Below are 14,001 nucleotides of genomic sequence, written 5' to 3'. Positions count from 1 at the left end.
GTAATGTCGAAGGTGCTTGGTTTGTTTGCTTTGAGTTATGCGGGTTTGTTGCTAATCCCGGCTATTCTCCATCCAGGTGGAAAATAATTTTGGACACTTACCTGCTGTCATTTATTAGCAGCCGGACTGTACATTGCAAAATGGACGGGTAAGTACATACAATTCATATAACAACTTATTTTGTGTATGTGTGTGTTTTCCCCTTTGACCACATTTTGTTTTTATTTTTATCATCACTATATATTTTTTTAATGTTCTGATACATCATTTGTTGTCATCACTTTAACCTAAAGCAGTCATATCCATTAGTCACATATAAATAATCCTGCACAGGGCTGAAAGTGGTTACTCACATTAGGCTGTTCGCTGGTGAGATGGGTGTTAGCATCAGGGAGCTCCAGCAGTGCAGGGCTCATTGATTAACTGGGTAAATGTCAGTGTTGGAGCATGCAATTAATATTAATATCTTCTCTGGTAATTTATTTTTTATTGCAACTTCAAAGGCAAATTTACTTTCAGTCATTTTTGATTTCATTTTAGAAGCAGCACTATGGACAGAGAGGACATGTTTTGCATGTCTATTAAAGTATCCACCACATTAGTTTTGCACAGAAATTCTCGCTTAATATAAAGATATGCATGCCTAGATTGACCTAGATTGTCTTTTAGGCTTCACTTTAGAGTATCCATAAAGTGGTATGCCTTTTTTGAGCCATAACCAACAGTTTTAGCTGTTGTTATCCAATTATGGCACACACATACTGATTGACTTGACACCTTATTTTCCCTGTGTGCAAATCTGAAAAATAATTATCAAAAAAGCCAAATAACAATATAATAGTTTCATTTTCTATGTGGTAGTTTTCATCATATTAACAAAATCTGGAAAGGTTGTGACTTTTTGGTGACTTGTAACTTTCCCTTATAAGTATGGCAATAGACAGGGCGACCTTCTTCTGGCTATATTAAAAGGCCATCCCTTAATATACTCTGGGTAATTGTCAGACTTCAGAAAAGTGTATATTCTTCAGAGCCAACCAGTCAAAATGCGGGACATTGGCTCAAGATGTAGTTTAGGGGGACAAGGAATAAAAATATTGTGTTGCCCCACATAAAAAGGGACCCTAGGCATGCCTGTTGATGTGTATTTGTTTTGTGTTTGGACAACACATAAAGACTTATGCCACATGTCACAATTCCTCTTGTTGCTGTGAGGCAAAAAAAAGAAAGAAAGAAAGAAAACACTACTAAAAAATAGTACTGAAAGGACTTCATTGGCTCCCAATACAGTGTAGAATTCCCTTTCCTTTTTGTTAGTTAATAAAGCCCCAAATGGTTTGCCTCAGGGGCAGATCTACTGTGGTGGCATGGGGTGGTATGTGCCACCCCTAGTGCCACAGTAGTTTTGCATATGAATCAAAATAAGCTGGCATTAGGACCAATAACTGTGCAAGAGCACATTTTGAATTAATACCGTGGGAAATTCAGATTTCAACAAGGTCACATTTTTTTTATGTAACTGAAATGTTTAGTCATTTGGGTTAAAACCCATAAGAAAGTTACAGACTATGATTATATGAAACATGTGTATACCTGCTGCAGTTGATGTATTTTAACCATGTGTAGTACATATTACAGAATGTAATACCTGCATATGTGTGACAAAATGGCTTTGATTTTGCCATCCCATCTGATTTCCATGCCACCCTTATGTCACCCTAAAAAAATTTCTCTAGCTCTGCCCCTGGTCGGCCTCACAGTAGATTTCTGACGTGCTCACTCTTCCTAACCCAGTCAGAGCTCTTAGGTCATCTGACTTTTGACTGTTTCCAGTATTAGCTCTAGGTGTGCTGAAGGTGCTTTCAGTTAATTGTGGTTCAGTTCTTTGGAACAAACCTGGAGAAATGAGATAGGATACAACATACTTTACTGTCCCCTTAGGCAAATTTGTTGGGGACTTAAGTGCTGTTATAGGAGCTGCTTTTAAAGAAAGGAGAAATAATCAATTGATTAAAAACCAGACGTGTTTCTGTAATCACAGATCAATTACATATGTGCACGCATTTATAAACATACCTTTTTATTTTTAATTCACACAAGCTTACACTTTTTAAAATCTCCTTAAAATATACATATATATTGTGCTTTTTTTCACTGCCTTACCTGTTATCATTCCTCAAATCCTGTTTTATTTTGGTAGTCATTTGCCACCAGTGCTTTGCATTTCCTTTTACTTCCCCTGTGGATTTATCCTAATTAGTTTCACCTGTGCCTCATCCCCCTGATTACCCCTCAGTGTGTGTCTGTGTGTGTGAATGTTAATTCAGTGCCACTGGATTATTTACCCTTTAGTTGCCTTTTATGGACGTTATCATCCGCTTTAAAATAAAGCTCACCGTTTTGTTCAGCCCTGCATTCTGGTCTGAATTTGGGTTTTCTGCCACAGGTGAGCGATGGTGAAACATGAACTCTTTTTCACTATATTTACTATAAGATCTTGTTTTAGTTCTTGATTATGAACGTCAACAAAGCATACCAGTGATTTACACTTTGAATGCATTATATGCAAATTGGCAAAAATTGTAATTTTTCAGTTATTCAACCATACCTGGAGGTTTTTCTTTTAATTTCAGAAGGTGCAGCTTTTGTGAATTTCATGTCAGGGATGAAAAGCTAACTGGACGGTTTGGGAAAGCGAGGGAGCAGCCATCTGCGTGTTCTGCTGCTCTGGATGCAGTCTCCATGGCAACATAGTGTTCCTGCAGCAAAAATCATGGGAAGACAGCTCGGTCCCAACCCCCAGGCGCATGCACACAGGCACTCCACTCACACTTTTGAGGCAAACGGTGCCTGCTCTGTCCATACATATAGTGATCATACAAGAAACACTGCAGCAGTTTGCCTGTCAAAATTCTTTACGCTACTTCCCATCTTCACCACTATGTTTCTCTAGATTCTTAAATAACTCACAAAGACGATGTCCTACCTCCCACCTTCCTCTGATTCTCTTTTATATGGCATTTAATAATTCATTTCATCACTCTTTTAAATTGATGTCCAACTAAATTAGAGTTTCCAACAGGGTTCAGGCGATTTTTGGTCCTCCCATCTCATCTTCCACATCTCTATGCAAAAAGAGAGCCTCTCCTCATGTCAATGAGTGACTGTCTCACAGTTTGGCTTGTTGGGTATTTCTCATTATCCTTACACACGCAATCAAAAAGAGAGGCAGAAGAGTTAAGGGACACCGAGAGCAGGAAATGGAGGGGGAAAAAAAATCTGTCTTTGTTGCCATCTCCTCTTCACTCTGCTCATCTGTTACACTATTGGACAGTTTGGCCCCCTCCCATTTTCACACCAGCCAGTCAGCTTGTACAATATCTCTGTATCTCTTGGCTCTCTCTTTCTCTCGCGCTCTTTCAGCTTCTATCTCTCCCTCCTGTTAGCACAAACATACATGTGTTAAAGCCAGATCCCACACGCACACACACCCTGCTTCTGTCTGTCTTACTAGTCTCTGTGTGTGAGGTGCTTTTTGCTTTGACAATGTCAGGTTTTGTGGACGGATATCGCTCCCTCCGGAGGAGAGCACGCTGAAACTTCCTCCCACCTCTCTTTCATCTGTCAGGAATCTGCTGTAAGTAAAAATCTTCCCCTCTGACATCCCATCTTATCTTCAACGCCATCCCGCCGATATGCCAGCACATATTTGCTCCACCTACACAGTTTCCTTTCTCCCCTTTGTGGAGGGTGCATACGCATACCTCTCCTCCTCTCATGTCTCCCTCTCCACTCCATCACTCTCCCTTATTTCCCCTACCTCCCACTGGTGGATGCACACACCCTATGTTGTCTGTATGCAGAATAATGGTGCAGGCCATTTGCTGGCCTGTGATTGGCTTTTGCCATGTAACATAACCTGAATAACCATATCTTGGTTGTGTATGCAAGACACCTTCTATGAGAGTGACTTGACTGTGATTATAGATGAGTGGCGAGATGATGTGTAGTTATCTGTGGTGAATAGGTTACTGTGTCCATAATCTGACATGATTGCAGACTCTGAGACACTCAAAAATGTAATTTGCGGCTTGTAGCAGCATGCTGTTAAAAGCTTTTTATATATAAAAATGGTTTGCCTAAAGTATGAAAACACAACCTGTTTTCAGCTTACACCAATTTGTAATTTTTATTCTCCACAATTTATAAGATAAAATATCTCTCACCACAAATGTTAGGTGACATCCTTCTACAGCCTATTAGAAAGAAAAATATATCTTTCCAAGCTGTCTGTGTGGTAATAATGCTGTGGCATTAAACTTGGGGCAAGATTGATTTCTCTGTTTCTGAAATATCTTAACTAGAAGTGAAATGTAATGCAGGAGGTTTACACTTCAGCTGTCACCAGTATTACACTTTGATCTCAATATAAATCCTTCCTAGCGCAACCTCACTTTGTTTTCAGGCATATGAGGGAATTAGTAGATGGCTTTAACAGAGCTCTCTTGAGCCTTGAGACTTGAAGCACTCTTGAAACAGTGATCCAGGAGAACATTTGGTTACCAGAGTAACCCTAATTATCTGAAAGATCTCAATATAGGAAGTGCCTTGTGGACACCAATCTAACCAACCACTTCCAGGACACGGGTCCCCTGATCCCTTTCATAATGTCCACTGGCCAAGTATTAGGCATTCTTCATGTATGTGCAAGTTGGGCAGTTTGGTGAGATACCTTGCTTGGTTTTCAGAGAACCAGGTTACACTGGTAACCAAACGTTCTCCTGGTTTTTGTGTACAGGACAAAGCGAACTTGCCCATGGCTGTCGTTGGAAAATGGCAGTAGGCAAATAGCCAGTAGCTCCAGTGTAGGTAGATAAGTAGATTGGATAACCTTAGAGATGACGATGAAGTTGGAGGCAAAACTGCTGACAGGAAGTATGGCTAGATAAATCGTATCACTGGTTGTTTTTGCCGTTGCAAAAGGAAGCAATATGACATTTTTGAGTGGAAGTGCCTTTAAGTCAATGTAGTCCAAAGGTAGTTCTGAGAGTGGCTCCAACATTGTGAGTAAATCCCAGGACAGAACAACAAAATTAGGCAGTGAGTAAATGCCAACCCCAGCTCAGTAGCCAGACCCTGAACTTCAACATGTAACAAAAGCAGTGATGAGTAGACAGGCTGTGATGTTGACTTGTAAACCTTTTGGTACATGGAGGCTTTGAAATATTCCCTTTTTTACATGGGAGAGCTGGCCTTGGTGACGTGAGTGTGGGATTTTGATTTGGGTGGAGATGATGTACCAGCATCTGCTTCTCCCACTTGGCATCCAGCTTTCCAGGCTAGTTAATGGGCAGTCTGACTGCCACATCCTTGTAAAATGGACTGGTTATGGTAAATGGACTGGTTCTTATATAGCGCTTTTCTACTCTGTCTGAGCACTCAAAACGCTTTATACAACTAATTCATTCACCCAATCACACCCATTCACACAAGCACTTCTTCTAAGTTTAGGTGCTGAGTATCTAACATTCATACACATTCACACTCCGATGAATGCATCGTGGAGCAACATGGGGTTAGTATCTTGCCCAAGGATATTTGGCATGCAAACCTTCTGGTTAGTGGCTGATCTGCTCTGCCACCTGAGCTACAGCCACCCCTATATATGTATATCTCATATAGGTCAACCTCACGGGGAAATGGAAAGGCCTGAGTTTCCCCGCTGATGGAGCTGCTACTGATCAGGAGTGCAAATAGCATCCTCCTCATCTTTATCCGTTGTCATCTATGAATTCCATGTTAATGTCATTCTTATCTTCTCCATACTCCCCTTCAGAGTCGAGGAGCTGGTTAAAAGAGGGGGAAATTCAGCCCCAGGGTCTCAAGTGCCTGCTGAGCTGGATTTATCATTGGGACCAGGTTTTGAGGCCACCAACATTAGCAAATGGTGTTCCAGGATTTTGGCTTGCACTCTGCAGCAATTCTGTCAGCGACAGTTGTGCCTGTTTGACACCCATGCATGTGATGCAGAGGAGGTGGAGGTCTTTCCTCGACATGGTCAACCCATAAATGACTGAGCAACAGCAGACTGTGTCCCTAACTTTGCCATTGTCAGCGTTTCCTTGAGAGGATTCAGTGGTAGTCATAACCACTAATGCTTAGCGCTGACAACTAGCAAATAGTAACACAAGCACACTTGTACTTGGCATATAAGCTTGATAAGGCATCAGTCTGCATCAATGTGACAACTACTACCAGAAAAATATGTTTATGTAATGAAAATATAATTACAACATCCATCCATCCATCCATCTTCATCCGCTTTATCCGGGGCTGGGTCGCGGGGGCAGCAGCCTAAGCAAAGAGGCCCAGACCTCCCTCTCCCCAGCCACCTCCTCCAGCTTATCCGGGGGAATACCAAGGCGTTCCCAGGCCAGCCGAGAGATATAATCTCTCCAGCGTGTCCTGGGTCTGCCCCGGGGCCTCCTCCCGGTGGGACATGCCTGGAACACCTCACCCAGGAGGCGCCCAGGGGGCATCCTTGTCAGATGCCCGAACCACCTCAGCTGGCTCCTTTCGATGTGGAGCAGCAGCTGCTCTACTCTGAGCCCCTCCCGGATGGCCGAACTTCTCACCCTATCTCTAAGGGAGAGGCCAGCCACCCTTCGGAGGAAGCGCATTTCTGCCGCTTGTATCTGCGATCTCGTTCTTTCGGTCACTACCCACAGCTCGTGGCCATAGGTGAGGGTAGGGACGTAGATCGACCGGTAAATTGAGAGCTTCGCTTTTACACTCAGCTCCCTCTTCACCACGACGGACCGGTGCAGCATCCGCATTACTGCAGCTGCAGCCCCAATCCGTCTGTCGATCTCCGGCTCCCTTCTCCCATCACTTGCGAACAAGACCCCGAGATACTTGAACTCCTCCACTTGGGGCAGGAACTCATCCCGCCAGGTGGTTTGTTTCAGAATTCACTAATGAAAGAACTCTGTATTCTATGTCTAGGAGTGTATTTTGCTGGGATGATCATAAATTGTAGCTGAACTGATAAACTACACAAAGGATACTTCTTTGCTCAGAAGGCAGGAAGACGTTTCCTTATTTGGTCTGTACCGGTTTGAACTGAGAACCTGCTGACACACGAACCTCTTTTTCTTCTATATATACTGTTGTCTGATGAATAAACCTTTGAGTTGATTCTGGAAGAGCAACCTGAAGCAGTTTCTGTGTCATTTTGTTCTCCCAAGCTACCCCGATGTCGTAACTAACCCAGCTGAACGGCATACCTGAGTGTTACTTTGAATAATTAGGAGTATTATAAGGAAAGGACAAAACTCTGCTTATCGCTCACGCCACGGAGGAAACCCGGGACGGAAATTTCCTTCAGCCTTGACATCCCAAACTGTAGGACAGATAAAGGAGGAGCTCTTGTGATCTTCTCAGGGAAGAAAGTGAGAGTGTTGTGGGGCCAGGCGCTGCTATTAAAGGGTTTTGGAATACCTGTGACTTTGAGGTGATTGGGCTGTCTTAGACAGATGTAGGGGTAGTGGAGCTTCCGTGATTGGTCACGCCAGAAGGTGCCTCTCATAGAGACACTGAGTGAGGTTTGAAAAAGAACCTCTGGTCATCGTGGGGGGAAGTGGAGACTGGAATGTCCAGCTGGCACGGGAGGAATGTCACTGGAGCTGCATGGGAGGGTGAGAGCCAGGCGAGATGTAAACTTAACCATGAAAACACAATTAATGGATACTGTTACTACTGGATTTTCAGCTCTGTTTGTGCTGTAGCTGTTATACACTCCTATTTGACTTGTTAGGGTGTTTGTCACAGTGTTGGAAAGCTGTTATGCTCAAATTTGTAATTGTTCCCTTCATGCACAGTTAAGTATTTACTAACAGCATGAGAGAAATATATTAATTACATCATATATCACAAAAGTAACAGCTGAGCATGATTTGTGAAGATGACCATCCTTGCTCTTTTTAATTCTTTGTCTTCCTTGCAGACCTGAGCAGTGTTAAGATGATTGTGGTGCCTGTTGAACCCATGATGCACTGTCAAATTTTTGTTGCTGTTTTGATATGAACCCCTCAGTGAGGGGATCAGGTCTTTGCAGCTCAAACTTAAGTTTTAACTTTGTGAAGTCTGAAGAAGAGTGTGTCTTTTATTATAGTCCATCCGAGAGATGCAACGGCATACATGAACTTTGTTTTGTAAATTTGCTATTTTGTTTTTATTTGAATTTGGTTTTTATCTGTGCCTTTGTGGCAAAAAAATACATCAGTAAAGTCAAAGATTATTGGCCAACATATCATTGTATATTATATACATAATACATTGATACACATTGTTTTATGTTGATAATGTCTGTAGTGTCCATTTCTTTTGGGCTATTCTGTTTATATTGAGAACAGAACCCAGTTCTTTGTATGTGTACACATACTTGGACAATAATGCTGATTCTGATAATAGATTTACCAGGCACAGTTGGATTTGCAGCAGTGAAGTAGGGCTGTGCGATATGACCAAAATCTCATATCCCGATATAAGAATTCTATCGTCCGATAACGATATAAATCACAAAAATGTAACATTTTGTGTAAATTCTGTAAATCTCGGGCAGCTCGTCTTGCAGGAAGTGTTTCCAGCTGCCCGTCATGTAGCTGGATCCAGTGTTTTAACCGATGCATGAAACGATACATTTTTAGACATAAGTTGTAAAGGCCGCTGTTTTCTTTGTGAGTATTTATTACACGGCGTGCTGCGGGGAAAAGCCTGTTCTAACGTTTGAGTCTAAGGTTTTGTTTTGTTTTTTTAGCACCTGGCGGCTCTTTTTTAATTCTCATCCGTAAATAATCTGCTCTTTCACGTGATCTAGTTTATTTTGAAAAGTCTCAACAGGATCTTGAGCTTTATTGTGAAAGTAACATAAACAAGCGGACACCCGATGCTGTTACCGTCTTTGTTGCTAACCACAACGCACAAAAACAGGGGCTTCTCCGTCTGTAGTGTGGTTATATAAAATATAAGAGAAAGAGAGAACTTTAAGAAATTAATATAGCCACTACAGTGACCATCAAAACAGTTTATTTTGCGACACCAGGAAACAAACGATAGCGTAAAATGAAACGATAGACGTTTTTATATCGTCATCCGATATATATCGTTATATCGAACAGCCCTACAGTGAAGTGTTCCTTTGTGGATTCTTGCCCCTTGTTTGTTTGCAAAATAAATCTGTATGTGTATGCTTACATATGCACAGTATTTATCTGTGTGATAAATAACAGGTTTTCCACATTTAACTGTATTTATTTGTAAGTAGAGAGTCATGTAGTGAAAGCTTAGTGATGGCGCTGAGAGACGTAGTCATGTCACTGGATATATTTAGCCAGGTCCCTGTGGGGGGGGGGGGCTCAGCAATAGTAAAGTCCTTACTGTAAGAACATTTCATGTAACAACAGCACACAAAGCTTCCATTTGGCACTCTTCTGTTACGCATAGTTGCACAGAGATGCTGCAGTTCATATATCTTATATACTGTGATCTGAATGTCCAGAGAGGGTAAAAAAAAATCTGTCACTATATACACAGACATTTCCTGCTCTATGGTAGAGGTAAGGGTGTCTGGTGAATATACTGTATATACAACTGGGGAATAAATGGGTCGCTTATGTCAAACTGATATAATTACTGTCATGACAGTAATCCTAGAACAGATCCCAGATAGTTACTGAAATGGCTGCATACCAAGCAGGCCTGTGGAAGATGTGATCTGTGCTACATGTTGTAATAAGTATGAAAAAGAAAAACCACAAAAGTTATTTTGATTTCTGTATACCACAATTTACCACTGCTAGAAATTAAAGAATTAAGACTGTGGTGTCTCTGTGGTTGTAAAATAGTGTGCACTTGCTAGGATCAGCAGGTTTAATGTTGTAGCATATTACAGGCTGTAGCCTGACACAAAAACAATGTTTTTAAAGATACACAGGGAAAATAGGAGAATTTACTGTGGATTAATGATGATATTTTGTAGCTCATAGAGTCTGAATGCTCTTCTGGGATCAAATTAAAATTGTAAAAGCACTTCTAATCAGCTTTGATCAAACATCTGTAAATAAAATATTTTTAAAAATGCTTTCTTTATGCGCTGAGTGCAGTTAGGAAGGCAGCTGATTTGGCAGATCATCTAAACTCTATTAGTGTCTGTGTATGGGGAAAATCTGTCATTTTATTTATTTGTTTTTAAATGGTACCCTTCCACAGTAGTGATGTGCAGCTGAAGCTTTGCACACCTGCACACATGCGTGTGTTCATGCATACTTGCGTGCAGGAGCGTGAGCGGTGTGTTAATATGTTGATACAGGCGGTTCCTGTGACACATTCCTGCACAGCTTGGCTCAGATCAGACCAACTGATAATTTTAGCTGTGTGCCTGTGTTGGTCTGTCCTGCTGTGTGTGGACAGTGAATACAAGGTAGCACTTAATGTTTGTCATCCACTGCATCATTCTTGCCAGAGAACTACACGTTGTTTGTGTGTGAGTGTTTGTAACATGTCAGTTAGCAGTCCGTCCTCCCTGTTTTCCTGGTTTGCCAGCATAGCAGCAATCTGGCCTTAAAAGCAGACAGACTACTGTAAACATTAGGTTTGGCATCACAAATGACTGGTTATTATAGTATAGTTTTAGAGAGAGGCAGCAATCCACTAGAATCCTGCAATCCTGAACTATACTTCCAAACTACATTTGAAAACCTTTCCTAGTCCTTTTGAATTAAGATGGATTCAAAGAGGTATTGATTTGTCTCTGTCGTCATTCTGGTCCAAGTCTTGTCAAACTGAGTTGTTATTTTGTGCACCTGGAGTTTGCTTTAGACATTCGTTCCAGGTCTTTGCTTGCACAGTATTTATGCACAGCATTTATTCACAGAGTTTAAAGGATGTGCAAATGATTAATCCGCTGACCTATCGGCATGACGAACAAATGACGGAATTTCTAATCCCCTCAAGTTAATGACTTTTCACCCTGTTAGGGATCCCAGCTGTAATGCACATTTATGATTCAGCATGGCAAGGCCTGCTTAGAATGAGCACCATGAGAAAATACATTTTCACAGTGAAACGAGATGTTCTGCCCCTTGCAACCAGAGAGTTAGTTTCCTCCTTTATGTGGTGATGGTTTCTGCTATGTGATGGGCATGTGAGCAAAATTCCCATTCACATGGTTACCTGAACTGCTAAATACTAAAAAAGCAACATCCAAAAAACCCATAGATAAAGAAGGTCCCATATACTCCAGCGTACCTGAAATTAATATCACATGGTTTTATTATGCCATGTTAGATGAAACTATCTGTTTATGTAAATATATATTTAGCTCAGGGCATCTACTCCCCCAGTTATTTAAAGAAACAAATTATTTCAGGATCAGCTCCTCTACCCCGTGGCACATGCTCTTCTTTCACTGAAATAATTCTCTCTGCTGGGAAAGGCAGAGTTGGGTAGGGAAAAGAAAGAAGTGGAAGAATCTGCGAATCGTGTCATTTTCTTTGAATGTGCTGTATCTACCTTTAGTATTCTGGAGTATATTTTACACTGTGGGATAAAATTTGTACACACTACTGTGTTACAGGCTCATAAATGGCTATTTGAATTCTGTTCTGATGTTCTGTGTAAAAACCATTCAAGAGTAATGAATGCCAATTTCAATGAGAGCCAAAAAGACAGGGGTTGCATCTTTTTCTCTCCAAATTTGGTCACGTATTAGGAGGTTGTTACAATTTGAGAGTTCTCATACACTGGCCCTTAATCATACACACTGAGAGATGTGAAGGAGGCTGTATCTCCCTATCTGAGCTGCTTGTGTATCTGTTTCTCAAGGCTTAGTGCAGCTGAACTTCTGTGCTGATGTCTGCCTCGATCTTATTCATGCAAGAATCTCTTGATGAAGTTCTGTTTGCATTAAAGTGAATACGTCGATGGATAAAATGGCTTTCAGGTTGCAGCAGACACAGAAACGTGTTTTGTTTATGGTTTATTCCAGAGGTGTATCGGCTGAACATTAAACTCCAGCAAATGCATAAGGATTAAAAAGTGTTGCTCCAGGGTACAGCTTTACTCTGCTGCTACACTGATTTTAGAGGCTGTACTTGCCAATTATTCTGCAGGTTTTGCGAGTTAACTATGAAGACTTCAGAGTATGATGTGATGTTGTTTAAAGTTCATCATCAGAAAGGGTTTAGGGGTATGACATGCCAGTACTGAACGCATAATAATATGGGTAAATAATCCATTAGCGGGGAATTATAATATTATTTTGACAGACCTTGATGCACATTGCCATCCAGCACAAAACAAGCAAGGAAATGCAGTAACTAGCTAACAGACTACTATGAAAACATGTAGGCAATAGTGGCAATATTAGTGAATGAGCAGGTCGACAATAATTGAAACAACAACTTCTGCTCATATACTATGATTATATACACTGACCGACCATTTTATTAGCTACACTTTGCTAGCAGGTTATCAGAAGACAGTTACACTTTTGTCATAAAGGGATAGCAATAATACTCAAGTAGGCTGTGGCATTTAAACAATGCTTAGTTGGCACTAAGGGGCCCAAAATATGCCAGGAACCTACTCCCCACACATTCAGCCTCCACTAGCCTGGATTGTTGATACAAGACAGGATGGATTCATGCTTTCATGCTGTTTACATACAAAAGTTGCAGCAGAAATCAAGACTCATCAGACCAGGTAACAAGTCCAAAGTTAGTTGACATGAGTGAAGCCGACTGCACTCTTCTGTTACTGTGGCGCATCTGCTTTAAGGTTCAACATGTTGCGCGCTGAGAGATGCCGTTCTACATATCTTTGGCTGTAACGAGTGGTTATTTGAGTCACTGTTGCCTTCCTATGAGCACACTGCATGTCTGCCCATTATTTTTTGGCCTCTGGCATCAACAAAGCATTTTTTCTATTTTCTTTATTAGAGCATTGTCTGTAAACCCTAGAGATGGCTGTGCAGGAAAAGCCCAGTAGATCGATACAGATCAGTCTATCTGCCACATTCAGAGTCACTTATATCAGCTTTCTTCCTCATTCTGATGCTCTGTTTGAATTTTGAAAATGAAGTTTGCTTGCCAGTTCAGGTTTTTTATGCTCATGGACACAGCTTGAAAAAAATAATTCTAGTTGAAACTCTTTAATGACATACATCGTGTAATTCCTTACAAACTAAATGACATAGTGGTCAGCGGGAACCAAAATCCTTAACCCTTTGAGATTTTAGATTAAGTCCTCATACTTAATTTAATTTTTCAGCAGTTTACAATTAGAATATAGAACTAATGGTCTAAGAAGAGAGAGTGGAGTAAAAAGTGTGACATTTAACATTTACAGAATAATTGCAGAAGGAAATGTGTCAACACTATTGGTACTTAGACACTGGCCTCCACTAGTTTGCAAAGCCGAAAGGAAATTTGTGTTAAGTGGAACATCCGCTGCACAATTTATGCATGCACACACCTGCTTTCCCTGAGGCCAGCCGTTGTGTAAAGACAGTTTGATAACTGCCACTGTATTTGACAGAAAGCATCACTATTTTCTTTTTACCCTTCAGTCAAGTGACATTCATGTACAGTATACCTGTGTTTACTGCATGCTGACAGTAACTGGTCTTTCTTACAATAGTAGATGTATATAGTCTCAGCATCTACGTAGCCTAAAACAATCTGTCTGATGAATTAATGATCTGTATTTAGACAATAACTTGTCGAGAATTTAGTTAGAAAACCTGAGATAATAAAACCTTATGCAGGCGTAACAGCCAGCATTATGCAGGTCAGTACTTGCTGTGATGCTCTTTATTTTTTTCATTGGTAACTTTGCACACATTCGCACATACTGATGGATACTAAAAAACAAACGAACCCTGAGGACTTTGTGGCCATGCTTTGAAGTGTTGATGCTATAGCCAGTTTACATGAATGTAGC

At 41.0% G+C, this 14,001-nt stretch overlaps 1 protein-coding gene across 2 annotated transcripts in view; it reads left to right on the top strand.

Annotated features, from left to right (window-relative positions):
* The first annotated feature begins 88 nt into the window (after window positions 1–88).
* The window catches only part of trim3b (tripartite motif containing 3b), a 31,282-nt gene continuing 17,369 nt past the window's right edge, over window positions 89–14,001 (top strand). Inside the window, exon 1 of one of the 2 annotated variants that reach the window (XM_005746577.2) lies at window positions 89–148. The gene's annotated coding sequence lies outside the window, so the exon portion shown is untranslated. Of the gene's footprint in view, window positions 149–3,431; window positions 3,638–14,001 lie in introns of those variants that run through there. The other variant, XM_005746574.2, reaches the window with a different exon arrangement.

Source organism: Pundamilia nyererei, unplaced genomic scaffold (assembly GCF_000239375.1).
Source record: "Pundamilia nyererei isolate P.nyererei 1_Seehausen unplaced genomic scaffold, PunNye1.0 scaffold00180, whole genome shotgun sequence".
NCBI classification, from domain to species: domain Eukaryota; kingdom Metazoa; phylum Chordata; class Actinopteri; order Cichliformes; family Cichlidae; genus Pundamilia; species Pundamilia nyererei.
This window is presented reverse-complemented; position numbering and strand designations above follow the sequence as displayed.